We start from the raw sequence: 15,721 nt of genomic DNA on the forward strand, positions 1-15,721 counted from the left end.
GCATATATAATGTGAAGGAATGTATATAGGCAAAACTGTAAGATGGTATCTTTAGTGTGATTTGTGGGAGAAGTGTTTATACAGCAAACAGAATAAAGTATGCAGGATGTGTTGCCTTAATTGAAGTGCTGACAAAAAGAGAGCATGCATTAGGGATCAAAAAAGACCGTGAATATGCTAGAGACTAGCATATTGCTTCATCTTTTATAATTAGAAAGCACATTTTGAAAAGTTCTAAATGTCCCATTAAATGTTATCTTTTTGTATATTTGGGAATTAAATTAAATATTTCATAATTTCTCTATTTGTTTAGCGTCTACACGTTTCTGTACTACTGTGTATTGTTTTGAGTTCAAGTCATTGAAATCGCTTAGACCAGAGTCCCTGACTTCTAGTAATGCGTCTGGTAGGGGTCCGCAAATTCTAGTAATGATTCATTGGATGTTCACAGCAGTCAAAAGGTTAAGAATAGCTGTACTAGACTGTTGAAAACATGTACTATGTTTGTATCCATGCTCATCCTTCTCCAACTTATGAATAGGGTGAATATGCTTCTATTTTCTTACTGATCTCATCATCCTATGTGGTGAACATAAATGTGTCAGCAATATATAAAATAATACCAGCCAAATCATCGTGTCACAATCAAATATGTAACATTTATTTTCATGCACTTGCATCGGAGCAAAGTCCGCTTCTGCAGCCTCCAGCAGTATATATTACTCTGGACTTTATCTGCAAGGCTCCTACATGGGACACTCAGCACACCATTCCAGAGAACATGGGTTGTATATGAGCTCTCATTTAATCACACATTAAGGTCATTATCTATTGGGCTTTGTCCTTTTCTCTGGTTAAATGCTTCCACTGCCATGTAACTGTGAATATTTCATATGTTCTCAATGAGCGTGGGAAAAAGTACAAGACCCTCTTTCATGTGTAACATGCTAACTGGACCCCTTTCCTCCAGTAAAAAACAGTGCTATTTCTGTCCTGTTCAAAGAATATTGTTGACAGGTTTAATGTTTGATATATTTTAAATAATTTGTATCAGGAGTTCATGATTTGTTTGGCTGTTACTAACAAGGTTACATATAGTAAATTACAGGGTGGGCTAAGAGTGATGGGCAGTGTCTTCCAGTTCATCAGTGTGGAATGGGGGGGGGGGGTCTTGTGAGAAATGAGGTGGAAGTAAAACATCTTTTCATTGTACCACATTTACAGTCTATGCATATGAATCCGTATGCAGTAGTAATAGAGTATGTTTTCTCTCTTTTTTGTTTTTTAAGGTTCTTCTTTTCCTGCTGGGCTGAGAATGCTTGATTCCATATTTGCTTCTGATTGGACAATGAAGGCCTACACAGTTGGGCTCCCTGCTCTTCTTGACCAAGTTATAATAGACACCTTTCCTGGATGGCATTTTCGTCTTTTTCACGTTCGGAAATCTAGTCCTGCAGACTTGTGCCAGAAATCGACCAACGACTAACATTTAAAGTGCTGTTTCCAACCCATGCGCACAGCGCTGTGTGCTCCCATCCTGGGCCACTTTCGTGTCGTGTCATCAATGTGATGTATTTGTGCTGTCTGTGTTTTAAAGAAACAAGTGGAAAAAAAGGTAGTTGCTAGTCTTTTGATCATTGCTACCGGGCAGTCTTAACTGTAGTGCACAATTGTTATATATTTTTAAAATATTAGTGAGGAGTCTTATAAATTCAGGGGCAGGAATGTGTTTGGGTGTACACTGAACCAGGTCTGCTGCAATATATCCAAAGAACACACCCTAAACCATCATAATTTCTAACATCAAATACCTTTTTCAAGTGTTCTTTTATTATTTGACCCAATTCGGTCTTCACCTGAATATTCATTCTGCGATATATGCACCAGGACACTTTATTGACTAATGCCATAGGAAGTTACTAGAAGGATACAGGCATGAAGTATTAACACATACATCGGCCATCAAAACAGCAGTTCATATTGAGCAACTCACCAAAGATCTTATTTTTGAAAATTAGTAACCTACTCGAAGGCTACTCATTTTGATCATATTAACTAACCATTTTCCAAGAAAGGCCATGATCATACCTGCAACTGATGTTTCTGCTTTGTTTTTTCTTCGAATTTTTATTCAACATTTCGATTGACATCTCGGCCACACACACCATCTCCAAACCTATCTAGAGTATTCAGTGACCATCTACCAATGTATTTATTTCACTCTGTTACTGGTCATCAAAAGTCCTGGTTTGCTGCTGTCAAGCTTTTGGAATATTTTATGGAAGTCTTTGGAAACCTAGTCGTCTTCAGAGTTGGCTGTTAACTTTAACTTTCTCGTCAAGTGTTTTGAGTGGTTTAGATCTTATTTGTTGTTTTGCTATGAGTAATTCAAACGTTTTCAGTTTTTTTTTTTTTACTTATTAATATGAATGTGGGTTTACCTTCAGAAGACCTGCCAGAAATAGGACTAAAATACCATGGAGGTGATATGAGCCAGGTACATTTTTTTAAAATGTTCATTATTATTACAAAGACAGTGAGAAAGATTAATTCGGACTTGCCGTGTGTCAAGAACAGCAAATCATGTAGCCCATAAACCAAGAGACATTTGCTGCAGAGTCATTAGCCCTCCATGATAATGCAGGTAAGATCAGGAGATGTGTACTACTTTTAAATGTAGAGGAATGTGGAGCCCAAAAGAAAGTCATGAAGAGCTCTTTCTGCTTAGATGGTATGTTCATGACGTTGAGACCCTGGATAGTCAGCCATCTCTCTGTAAACACTATGTGAAACCTTTTTTTATAGACACTATGCTCTTGGCTTTGTCAATGCTTTCAGTATTGAGGAGTTTTCCCTCTGCAAAGATCAAGTGTTTTTGAGCATTCACCTTCCTATATTCTTTCTTCCACATTGAGCCTTGCACTATCATTGTACAGTACATGAAGGGGCCATTTTATCTTACCTTTATATCATATTATTTCGGCCTCGTCCAGTCATCTACCTATGTTTTCCAGGAATATTAAGGGGCAGAGGTCAGCCATTTCCATTCAAATGATAGACCAGAAAGAGGCTTCTTTTGGAGCAGGAGAACAAACTGACTTTTATCTATTTTAGAAGACAAAAACATGTTTTAGTACTCCTTTTCTATGGATACTGGATTTCACCATCATTCTTACCAGTAGGTAATATTGAGATGTACTGATTAACTGTAGAAATTGGATACAGCAGTGTTGGTTTTGCTGTAAACTAACTTCAAAGTTGGCTTAATTGAAATTTAATTTCTAATCTAGAATTCTATCTTGCTTGACGACCCTTTATACATTTTTTCCTGTAGGCACACGAGGAATTACATTAACTCTTGGAGGGAAATAATCTTCTTTTTTCGTTAAATTGTCCTTTTAGTTAGTGTTCCGCTTTCAATTTTTCTTTATTAGAGCATTACTTTCCGTGTTGATTACCTTAGAACTCTTTCTCTCGAACATCTGGAATTAGGTAGCAATGTTTGTTGCTGAACATTGGATATTTTTTGCAATTTATTTTTAAAATTCTACATTGTGTGGCATAGGACCCTCCTGCCAGCGGGTTTTATAGGTTTTTTTTATGGTGTCATTAAATTCACCTTGCCCTCAATGAAATTCATCAGAATTTAATATTGGTCTCCGTGCATTTCCACAGGACTTTTCTTCCATTAAGCTGAAATGACTGTTAAAGTAGTATACAACTAAAAATTATTTGTCTGACACGTCTTTAATAAAAACTCAGTAAAACTAATTTTATCAACTTGTGAAGGATTGTATATGAGGCGGCCATGTTAGGAATGAATCAAACTTTTGATTGATGAGTTTCCGGTGAGTACCTCATCTCCCTTTGCTCTATTCTCAAAAGCACTTGCAGTTCTTACTGTTTTATATTGGTGTCTTTTTTCAGGACATTGTCCTTTTATGGCTATTGATCATTGTTTTGAAAGGTTAAGACATTTTAAAGAGGGAAGCTATAGCAGGCAGTGAGGTACCTTCTAGAAACATGTCTGAAGTCTTTATCATATGTACCCAGTCACTACTTCTGTTCTGTAGAGATTGTAATTTTGGTGCTGAGATGTCAGCAATGACACTGCAAGTTGGTATAGAAAGACTGGCAATCCAGATAGAGAAGTATGTTGGCTAATTCTTATTCTGAAAGAGCCGCCTTTTGAGTCCTAGGTTTTTGAGGGTCTATTTGTTTTGCAGCTCTGGCATTCCTTCTTCCTGCACCGTCAAGGGCTGCTGAATGTACATTACTGTGTTATACATTTAATTGAATGCTGTTAACATTTTCATAACATTCTATATAATTCCAGCAACTCCTGCTTGTTGCCCTGGTATCCAGTAGTAGTAGTGCATGATTCCTCCGGTCCCTTTCTGGGGTGTTGCTTGGACACCGTTATTGCTTCAGAATTCCGTGGGTGCTCACCCCTTATTCCTCTTCTAACTCAAGTGCCTCCTAACTGTGCTGTCTTTTAATTGTAGTCCAGTGCTTCTCCTTAGACAACCCACCTCCTCAGCTCTCAAGAAACATGTTTTTAATGTCATCTATTGAGTATGGCTTCCACCTCTTGAGAAAAAGAGTGAGCCAGAGTTTAATGCACTTAGAGAAAGTTGGGTTTTATAAAAAAAATATATACTTCTAGACAATGAGGAGATAATTGAGCAGCAACAGCAGAGGGAACCCTGTGACTTGTCTGAAGGATATCCCATTATGATCACATTAATGATAACCTGCCCTGGAAATTCCAGTTTAGGGAGGGCAAGTCCTAAATCTCAAAGATTCCTCCATCAGTCTTCAATTCATCACAAGATTGGTTTGCCTGTTGTTGTCGTAGTTCTGTATCATTCATGTAATATTAGCTTTCTTATAATCGTATAGCTAATTGTAGGTTTACTATACTTAACTGCACTTGTATGTATCTGGACACTATATGTGCAGCTTTCTAACAGACACTCTGTAGAGTCAACCCACCAATTTCACTAAAATTATAAGATAATAAAGGAGACAAATACGTTTTTTACATTCTGTACCAAGAAATACATGTATTAGAGTTTCCATTGACAGACCTAGGTCTGCTCTATAACTGAGAAGGGATCAGTAAGAATGGTCTTCTATGGGCATTGTATCAGTGCCCACGAATCTTGTGGGCACTGATACAATATCCGGTATGTCAATGTATAGTCCAATTATAAGCACAGCATATGGTCTTATATGAAATTGTTTTCTAGGACCGCTTTTAATTGTTGCAAAGGGTTATGGAACCGGCAACACAAAATTTCACACAACCCTTTAAGTGTGCAGACCATGCTACTAACGTAATGACAAAAGGAATGCCTAGAAGGAGGTATTATTAGTTGGAAGGACATGATCTTACATCAGTGAATCTTCAGGTCATACTCTTGCTAGGGCAGATAGGTGTGCATATGTCTCTTACACCTGCCTCTTAGACATTATTATTTTTTAAATAAACTCTAAATATTGTGCCTCTTATTTAGGTTTAGAAAAGCTTTTCAACAAGATTTCCTCATTCCCGCCAGAAGGCCAATTTACTGAACTATTCTTTGTAATTCAAAAACTCTGGGAGAATGATCTACCTCTTTCTCACATTACTCATTTCTTCTTTTTCATGCATTGATGAAGATATGTGAGGATTCATTGATTTTATTATTTTTGTACGTTAGCACCTGGAAAGGTTACACTCTTTATTTAGTAACATTTATAATTGCACCCTGTTGGGGATAAAACAAATCATTAAATTCTTCTCACCTTCTTCATTGTCTGGAAGTCAGTACAATGCTTTAATCAGAAGCTACTGAGAAAATGCTCTGGTGGGGAAATTAGACCTGGGTTTCTGATATTGGCAAAGAGAAAGCACAACAAATTATTTTGTAGATCGTTAAAGATAAATTAAAAATCAGAAATTCAAAATTGTAACTAAGATTCTTCCAAATGTTAAAAAATAACTTGTTTGCCCTTGATTTGAAATTTGGACGCTTTGCTACCCATATGCTGCCAGGAACTTATTGTGTTTGTGAGCATTCAGATCCCATTATAAATGAAAAGCCTTACTATTCATTCCCCACACTGCCCCCGCTGTTTCAACAAACGATGGTAGTAGCAGCACGCATCGAGATGGATTGTACATATTTTTCCATACTTGAATTACTGGCTAGGAAAAGCATCTAAAGGAGAAGTATTTCTGAACTTATTGAGTTTACTCACATGATAGTTTTTGAGCTTGTCAAGAAGACTTTTAGATTATACCACTAAGTATGACCCTCTTCTTCACCGCTTGGGATGTCTAGGCCAGCTTCTGAAATCAGTATCTTAAACCCAGTCTGTACTAGTATTTAATGTATGGAAGCCCTTTGAAGCTCTAGCTGCCACTTAATCACCGGACCTGGCCCTACCTGATCAGACGTCCTGCATTAAGTCACGGGAACAAGCAGCAAAGTCAATATTGAAAGTAGTCCAATTCTAAGAAGGTGAGAACCCTCTCATTTGCATGCTCTTGAACACATGCACAACTACTAAGCATACGTTTTTTTTTACATTGGCTTATGTTTCTAACATGAATATAGAATGACATAAATTGCAAACCTGTAGTTAATGATTCAATCCCTAAGGTATACAGATGTGTAGAAAATGTATTTTGAAGGTTCACCCCCAATTTCTGCTCCTACTTTTTGATGACCTAAGTGTAGTTTTTTGACTCTGTAGTGCACTGGGCCTTGTTGTCCAGGCACCAGTGAATGTGCTCCATCCTCTTTCAAAGTCTGTGCACAATTAGCTAATTCCTGATTGGCATATTTAACTTACCAATAAATCCTTTAGGTATATGGTAGAAGAGGTACTGAGGAGGCTAGTAAGTTAAATGTCACTAAAAGACTGACGCACTTAATTGTGTCACAACTGCAATGATAAGGGGTAAACGTGACTCTAGTCCTTCCACTACAGCCTAGTTGGGCAGCTTTAAACTGCCAACTCAGTGAGGCAAGATAAACCCTTTTTTTCCAGATCAAAACCTTCCTTTTTTATACTGAGAAGACAACCCTAGGTAAGTCCATGGCAGGCCACCAGGCAGTGTGGTAAATATTAAAAAGAAGGGCATTTTCCTTTAGTGTTTAAAATGCCCTTACATTAAAATCTCCGTAATATTAAAAAAATGAGGGTCCCACTGCTAAGGATGCTGCGATTTCAGGGGCAAGGAAAAATGTATACTACAAAGAAACTCCATCTAACCTACTATATCACTTTATATTACTAAGGATATATATATATATATATATATATATATGTGTGTGTATATATATATATATATATGTATGTATATACATACATACATACATATTACCTACTGGCGGTCGCCAGTAGGTAGTTATAGTTAGGATTATTTTCAATAGGGAAATCGCAACATTCTATTGGGAATAACTTTGGCGCCGGTTGAGGAATCTGCCTGAAATTGTCCTCGCGGCGCACCGGTCCTTTCCTGAAAGTTTGGGGGGGATTCGAGATAAAAGGGGGGTCCCAAAACGTGTTTTCCCCATGTTAATTTCCATAGGGCGGTCGACCTCACTTTTAGCTCGAACGGCTGAATGGATTTCCACCAAACTTGGCAAAATTGTAGGGACTGGTAGCCCGATGTGCCTTTGCTATGTCTCGAGATATGTGCTCCAGTGGATTTTGAGTAATTTAGGTTCGCGAGCGGAAAGCTGATTGGCTCTCGGGTGTCTGTCAACATTCCAAACAGTCCGGAGCGGCCGCCATCTTGTGTCTCGGTAGGATCGAGACACAAGAGGTGGCAAAAACAAAGGGGGAAATGACCAAAAGGGGGCAGGGTAGACCCCCCCTGACCCCCTAGGTTTGATGTGGGGGCCATAAAAGGGCCCCGCGGGGCAAAAAAAAAAAAAATTTATTTTCCAATTTGCGCGGGGGAGCGCCCGGTACGCGCACCAGGGAGCGCACCATGGGGAAAAAAGAATGACAGATTTTTATGTAGCATTTTTTTTTATAAATTGGAGGTAGTTTTAAAAAAGAACTTTTTTTAAAAAATTCTTTTTGTTTTGTATTTTTTTATTGTTTTTTGAACATTTTTTACTTTTTTTGGCTTTTCTGAACAATTTTATATTTTTTTTGTACTTTTTCTGGGGTCAAACAAAACAGGGAATTGCAAACAGCTCAACTGCAGCAAAAAAATAGAAAAAAATTAAAGTTGCTTGCTGCAGTGATGGTTGTCTGCAGCTCGATTGAGTAAAATGATGCTTTGCTCACCATATGAAATTGTTTTGTTGCAATATTTGCAAACAAATTTAAAATTTGCAAACCTGGTTTGTACATTAGGGACCATCTCCCTAGCCTCTGCACCCGATGGAGTGGGTTAATTGGAGGCGCTTGAAGAAAAAGAATGGGGAGGGTTCTTGGTCAGTTCCCTGACCTCTGCTGCCGAATAATTGTTCGGGTGCTTCCTCTGCATATGTCGAATCATAGTGTGGTTCCCAAAAGAGTACTTCTTGTTTGGGTTCCCTCTTGACAGTTGTTCGCCACAGATGAGGCAAGTCACCTTAGCTGCATTCACTTTTTTTGCACCCCTTGGCATCTTGTAAAACTCCTAAATAAAATGTGCCTTGGGTCTGTATGGGGGATTGTCCTCGGGCAGAAAGTGCATCTCCACCTGCTCCTCTTCGTCGTCCTCTTCTTCTTGACCACCAATGTGGTCTTGTGGTGGTCCTTTTGGTGGTGGTGCAGATGCACCTGCAGCTGCTACTAGTGAAGCCATTTCTCACAGAATGAATGCAGGTCTTCACTCAAACAACAAAGTGAAAATGAGGAAAAAAGGTGGGGTCTTTAATCATTTGGAAAACAAAACTGTTGTGAACCAATCAAAAGTGTTATTTCCAGGTCAGATGACCCGACGCGCTTACGCTACGCGCCCCGGTGCATGCCCGGGGGCGCGCCCAGCGGCGCTTACGTTGCGTAATCGTATGCGCCCGGGTGCGCTTACGTAGTGCGTCATATGACGCATCACGCGGCTACGCGATACGTCACGATGTTGTTTTCGTTCGCGAGAATAGTGCTAACGGGACGCTTACCGGTACGCGCCCCGGGGTGCGCCAAAGCACTGCGCTTACCGGTGAGCGCATCGGTACACGCCCCAGGAGCGCTCCGGGGCAAAAAAAATATACTATTACATAATTATACAATATAAAATTTGTTATAAAAAATATTACTTTTCATACCTATAGAGATTTGCTATTAAAAAACCATTGAAATTCACTGAAAAAACCATAGGTTTCACACCAGTTATAGTTAGGAATTAGCATTTAAAAAACCTATTAAATTCACTGAAAAAACCATAGGTTTCACACCAGTTATAGTTAGCTGGAAATTTTATCCGCATAAAACGATTGAAATTCCCACATTATAGTTAGTTGGACTCACTATAACTTGCGCCTGCAATGCACTGCTGATGACGTCACATATTACATCACTCATGACATGGTCAGTGACATCACTCATGACATCACTGATGACACCATCCTTGTGACACTGACAGACCTCCTTTCACTGTAATGTAACCCTTAAAACAAATATTCAAAAATAGAAACTAAAATTTTCAAGAAAATGGAGATACCCATACCAGTTACAACCAATTCAATAATTCCACCATCTATATACACATGCACTCATTCACCAACAGTTCTATATAGTCACTCATACATATACTCACTCATTATATGTAGTGATACACCTATACATCCTGTTACACACCGACAGTCATCCAAAAGTTACTCACACACATACTCACACATGCAAATAAACTATTGAATATCCATTTATTTGCATATACAGCTATACACACACTACCACTTTACTTCTAAGGAAACTTACACATACTTACTCTCTTAAACAATCACTTATAGAAACACATACTAATTTAAACAGGAACTCTTACAATCCCTCACTCTCACATATACTCACTTATATACATCAATATTCACATATACTAGATTAAAACATATGTAGTTACTGATAATCACACTAGTGACACAGTCATTCACTCACTAACACACACATATACACACTCATCCACCCATACAGTCCTGCACATATGCTATTTTCAAAACACATACAAACAGAGTCAGTCATTCATGCATCTATGTGCTAAGTAATACCCCCACCAAACCATACAGACACTCATACTGATACTAAGAAAAACATCTAATAACCCATATACATACACATGTAGCTACTCACCAACCCATGCAGCCACTTATACACAAAGTGAAACACTAATACAAATATTTAAATATTTAAACATTACTCATTAATATTTATTTTTCAGAAAGACAGACATTCACTGGATGGTGTCATCAGTGATGTCATCAGTGATGTCATGAGTGATGTCACTGACCATGTCATGAGTGATGTAATATGTGACATCATCAGCAGTGCATTGCACGCGCAAGTTATAGTGAGTCCAACTAACTATAACGGGGGAATTTCAATGCTTTTATGCGAATAAAATTTCCAGCTAACTATAACTGGTGTGAAACCTATGGTTTTTTCAGTGAATTTAATAGGTTTTTTAAATGCTAATTCCTAACTATAACTGGTGTGAAACCTATGGGGTTTTCAGTGAAACCAGTAGCATATTCTGTCTCTCTGCAGCAGTTTTCACCTGATATATGCTGCCCCATTGCTAGGATATGTGAATCTGAAAGAAACAGGTTAGTATTAGATTCCTTACCTTAGAATATCCCCAGGCGTCAGACTGGATCCGGAAACTTTTGCGTAGCAGTACCCTTGCGCGTCGGTAGGCGTCTGCGGCTCCGCGTCCCTCGTCGGCTTCGTTGGTGCTGGGATGACGTCGCCGGAGTACTTAGACGCCGCCCTCGCGCGCTGACGTCAGTTCTTTTTTCCGCGCCAGCAAGCGCCGATCCGGAAAAAGTGGTACCCTTAGTCAATTTTTGACTAAACTTTTTCAATCATTTTTGATCTTTCTTCGAAGTCGAACGACTCCGACGGTGCCGGTAGGGATGCCCGGGTTTGAGCCCTGCATCGACTGCAGCCGACTGATGTCCGTTACTGACCCCCATCGCCGGTGTCTACATTGCCTGGGGCCCGACCACGATGACAAGTCGTGCCCCGACTGCCGGGCCTTGACGTCGAAGGCTAGGCAGGAGCGGTCCTGCAAACGCCTCGAGCTCCGGTAGTCGGCCCGCGACGTTCGAGGTCCCGGTCCGGAAGAAGGACGAGGGACTGGTCGCGGGGCCGAAGTCGTCATAGCTCAGAGAGTCAGCACCCCTCCTCGGGCTCCAAGTCCTCAGGTAAGAGGCACAAGAAGTCAAAGAAGCAACATCGCTCTTCTGACTCCCCCCGACGCTCGCGCGAGGCCGGAGCCGCAGGCACCGCGGCCTGCTCCATACCTGCCGGTCCCTGGGCAGAATGCGACACTAGAGGAGATTGATGCCTTCCTCACGGCCATGAGGTCGCTCACTCCTCCGTCGGGTTCAGCTGCGCCTTCGGGCCCTGCGGTCCCGACTGGGAGCCCAAGCGGGCCGGGTGCTTAGGCCCCGGCGCCGTCGGGTGCTTCGGCCCCGGCGCTGTCGGCAACTTCGGTCCCGCCGCCGCAGGGCCCTGCTGTATCTGGTTCCGGATCCGGGTCGTCACCGGTCGACCTTACGACCCTGCCGGCGCTGGCCCCTAGGGTGTCGCCCCCAACGCCGTCGTCCCCGGTCCCCCCCCTCGACCCGGTTCCGACGCCGGAGCGGCGCTGCTCGACGCCTCATTTGACGTCGAGAAAAGAATTTTTCTTCTATGATCCGGCCCCATCATTTGAACCTGAGTACCAGGAGATGGGTGGTGAGGCGGATTGGGAGGGGTCTGAGGACCCTCTGGCACGTGAGTGCCAGTCTTATCAGGACTGGGCAAGTGAGCTAGGGGATGCCAGTGGTTTGGACACTTCGCCAGACACTGGTTTTTTCTCCCCTCCTACCGTGGCTACGGAGGAGGGGGCTGCCTATAGTGTGGTGTTGGCGCGGGCGGCCAAGGCCTTATCCCTTGAGCTCCCCGTCGCAGCCGTGAGGGCTAACCTCCTCACTGAGGTCCTTAAACCGCAAACAAACTCTTCGGAGCCTCTGTTGCCGTTTAATGAGGCCTTGTCCGACGTTCTTCTGGGTACTTGGTCCAGGCCCGCTACAGGTCCCCCTATAGATAGGAACGTGGCCAGACGCCACCGCCTGGCTCCGGGCGACCCTTGCTTCCTGTCCACCCACCCCACTCCCGAGAGCCTGGTCATACAGGCCTCTAACTCCCAGACCGCATTCCAGACGGCTCCCCCCGATCGGGAATTCAAGAGGTACGAACAGTATGGTAAGAAGATGTTCTCCTCACTGAGTTTGGGGTTGCGGTCAGGTAACACCGCGTGCCTCTTGGGCCGTTATTCCCACTCTCTGTGGTACACGGTCGCGGACTTGCTGCCACAATGTCCAGAGGAGGACTGGACTAAACTTGCCCAAGCCCTTGCGGAGGGTCGAGATGCGGCACGGTATTCCATCCGGTGTGGACTGGATACAACGGACGCGCTAGGCATGGCGATGGCAACGACGGTGGTGATTCGTCACCACGCCTGACTGAGGTCCACCAACTTTTCGGCTGATGTCCAAAACACCATTATGGACATGCCGTTTGATGGCGGTCGCCTCTTTGGTGACAAGGCAGACAGTGCGCTTGAGCGCTTTAAGGACTCCAGGGCTACAGCCACGTCCTTGGACCTGTCGGCCTGCGCCAGCAAACTGCTGCCTTTCGTGGCCAAGGAAGGGGCGCCCCCTCACTTCCTGCCAGCCACGGGCCGCAGACTAACATTCAGCGCGGTGGCGAACGTGGTAACCGCCGTGGCGGTGCCCGGGGACAACGGCGAGGCCAGTCCACATCCACCCCCTCAGCATCCGTCTCAAAGCCCTCCTAGTCCGAGCTTTCAGGCCCATTCGACGCCAGTGGGGGGCAGGGTCCTCTATCACCTCCTCCACTGGCGCACCATCACTTGGGCAGGTGGGTGCTGCAAATCGTCCGAAGGGGCTACTCCCTCCCCTTCGAGGCGACGCCTCCAGCCATGCCACCATAGTACCACCGCGTGTCGGGGGATCACTTGCAACTTCTGCAAGAGGAAGTTAAGGCCCTCTTGCCCAAGGGGGCCATCAAGCGCGTTCCTGGGCCAGACGTAGGGTGTGGTTGCTACTCCCACTACTTTCTGGTTCCCAAGAAGGGCGATACTGGCTCAGGTCTTAGCTGCCCTGGACCTGGGAGACTGGATGGTAGCGTTGGACTTGCAGGACGCTTATTTTCACTTCCCCGTCCTGCCGGCCCACCGCGCTACCTGCGGTTCACGGTAGGCCACGAGCATTTTCAGTTTACCGTGCTCCCCTTCGGCCTTACCAGCGCCCCACGGGTGTTCATGAAAGTGATGGCGGTGGTCGCAGCTCATCTGCGCAGGTTAGGGGTTTCAGTCTTCCCCTACCTCGACGACTGGTTGTTGAAGGCGGGCTCACCCCAGACAGTCGTCCGCCACCTCCAGACTACGGCCGACCTCCTGCACCTGCTGGGGTTCTCCATCCATGTGCCGAAGTACTAGACTCGGCGCAGTTTCGGGTTTATTATTACTATTAGGGAGATTTATAAAGTGCCTGGTTTACGCCCACAGGCGTGTCCCCGCGCTATGTTTATCCTCCCGAACAGTGGGTTCGGGATATTCAGGCTCTGATTCTGATCTTTCAGCCGTTATCCCGAATCTCGGTCAGGTTGGCGCTGCGGCTTCTGGGGCTGATGGCCTCCTGCATCCTTCTGGTGCATCACGCCAGGTGGTGGATGCGGGCTCTGCAGTGGGACCTGAAGTTTCAGTGGGCCCAACATCAGGGCAACTTGTCTGACCATGTCTTGATCTCGGAGGGCACTGCAAGACAGTTGCAGTGGTGGCTCACGGACCGCGATTGGGTCAGCGGCAGATCCCTCTCCCTACCCCAACCGGAGCACGTAGTTGTGACGGACGCGTCCCTCCGGGGCTGGGGGGGCCAAATGGGAGAGGCGGAGATCAGAGGTCTCTGGTCTCCAGCGGAGTCCCGGCTCCACATCAACCTTCTGGAGCTGCGGGCAATCCGGCTTGCACTGAAGGCATTCCTCCCCTCTGTCCGGGGGAGTGTAGTGCAGGTGTTCACGGACAACACCACCGCCATGTGGTACTGCAACAAACAGGGCGGGGTGGGGTTGTGGACCCTATGCCAGGAGGCTCTGCGCCTCTGGCAGTGGCTGGAACATCAGGGCGTGACCCTGGTGGTTCAACACCTGGCAGGTTCCCTGAACGCCAGGGCGGACGAACTCAGCCGTCGGTGCATGATGGATCACGAATGGCGTCTGAACTCGGAAGTGGCGCAAGGCCTCTTTCAGCAGTGGGGAGAGCCTTGGTTAGATCTACTCACCACAGAAGAGAACGCGCAATGTCATCAGTCCTGCGGGTTGGAATTTCCAAGGCGGCACTCGCTCGGAGATGCTTTTTGTCGCGAGTGGAGCTGCGGTCTGTTGTACGCCTTTCCGCCTATACCACTTCTGCCAAGAGGGCTGAAGAAGATCAGGGGCGACCGGGCCCAAGTCATTCTTGTGGCTCCGGACTGGGCACGAAGATACTGGTATCCCGAGCTACTCAGCATGTCTGTCGATCCCCCAATTCGTCTGTCTCTTCAGGAGGACCTTCTGTCACAGCAGCAGGGGACGGTCCTCCACCCGAACCTGTCCAGTCTCCACTTACATGCGTGGAGATTGAGCGGCGGCAGTTGAGGTCATTTGACTTGCCTCCTGAAGTCTGTAATGTGATTCTGGCAGCCAGGCATTCCTCCACAAAATCGGTATACGCCTGCAGGTGGAACAAATTTGTGGCATGGTGCACAGCAAAGGCTGTGGATCCCCTTTCTACCCCTCTTTCAGAGGTTCTCCTCTTTCTTCTTTCTCTTGCCCAGCAGGGCTCTGCTCTGGGCACTCTGAAGAGCTACCTCTCTGCCATTTCTGCCTTCTTAAGGCTCCTTGTTCAGCCCTCTTTGTTCAAGTCCCCAGTTGTAAATAGGTTTTTGAAGGGTATCACTCACATGTTCCCTCCTGTTCCTTTCGTGATGCCTCAGTGGGACTTGAACCTTGTTCTGACTTATCTGATGTGCGCTCCCTTCGAGCCACTTCATAACTGTCCTCTTCGTCTCCTTACTCTTAAGACTGCATTCCTGGTTGCCTTCACCTCTGCCAGGAGAGTGAGTGAGCTCCAAGCCCTTTCTTCTCAACCTCCTTTCCTTTCTGTCCATCCGGACTTTCTATCTGGATCGCACACGCCAGTTCCGGGTGGATGACCAACTCTGTTGGTTATGTGGGTGCTAAGAAGGGTTGGGTGGTGCACAAGCGGACCATTTCTCGATGGGTCGTCTTGTGCATCAAGGCTTGTTACTCTCTGGCTAGGAAGGAGCCTCCTGTGGGGCTACGTGCCCATTCCACTCGGGCCACTGCGGCTACTACTGCCCTGGGTCGGGGAGTCCCCTTGCTGCACACGTTCGCAAGACACTACTGCCTGGACAGCCTAGTCCGGAGAGATGGCTTATTCGGCTGTTCCGTTCTCCAGGACTTTCTGGTGTGATCATTGGTTCGCAGACCCACCACTGGGGTTGGT

The 15,721-nt window shown here is 44.9% G+C and overlaps 1 protein-coding gene across 3 annotated transcripts in view; it reads left to right on the plus strand.

The window, feature by feature from the left end:
* Positions 1–5,958, plus strand: part of NAA60 (N-alpha-acetyltransferase 60, NatF catalytic subunit) — a 99,789-nt gene extending 93,831 nt beyond the window's left edge. For 2 of the 3 annotated variants that reach the window (XR_015300692.1, XM_086941349.1), the window contains exon 7: positions 1,290–5,958. The gene's annotated coding sequence lies outside the window, so the exon portion shown is untranslated. The remainder of the gene's footprint in view (positions 1–1,289) is intronic. The other variant, XR_015300693.1, reaches the window with a different exon arrangement.
* Positions 5,959–15,721: the final 9,763 nt, after the last annotated feature.

Source organism: Lissotriton vulgaris, chromosome 10 (assembly GCF_964263255.1).
Source record: "Lissotriton vulgaris chromosome 10, aLisVul1.2, whole genome shotgun sequence".
Taxonomy (NCBI): Eukaryota; Metazoa; Chordata; class Amphibia; order Caudata; family Salamandridae; genus Lissotriton; species Lissotriton vulgaris.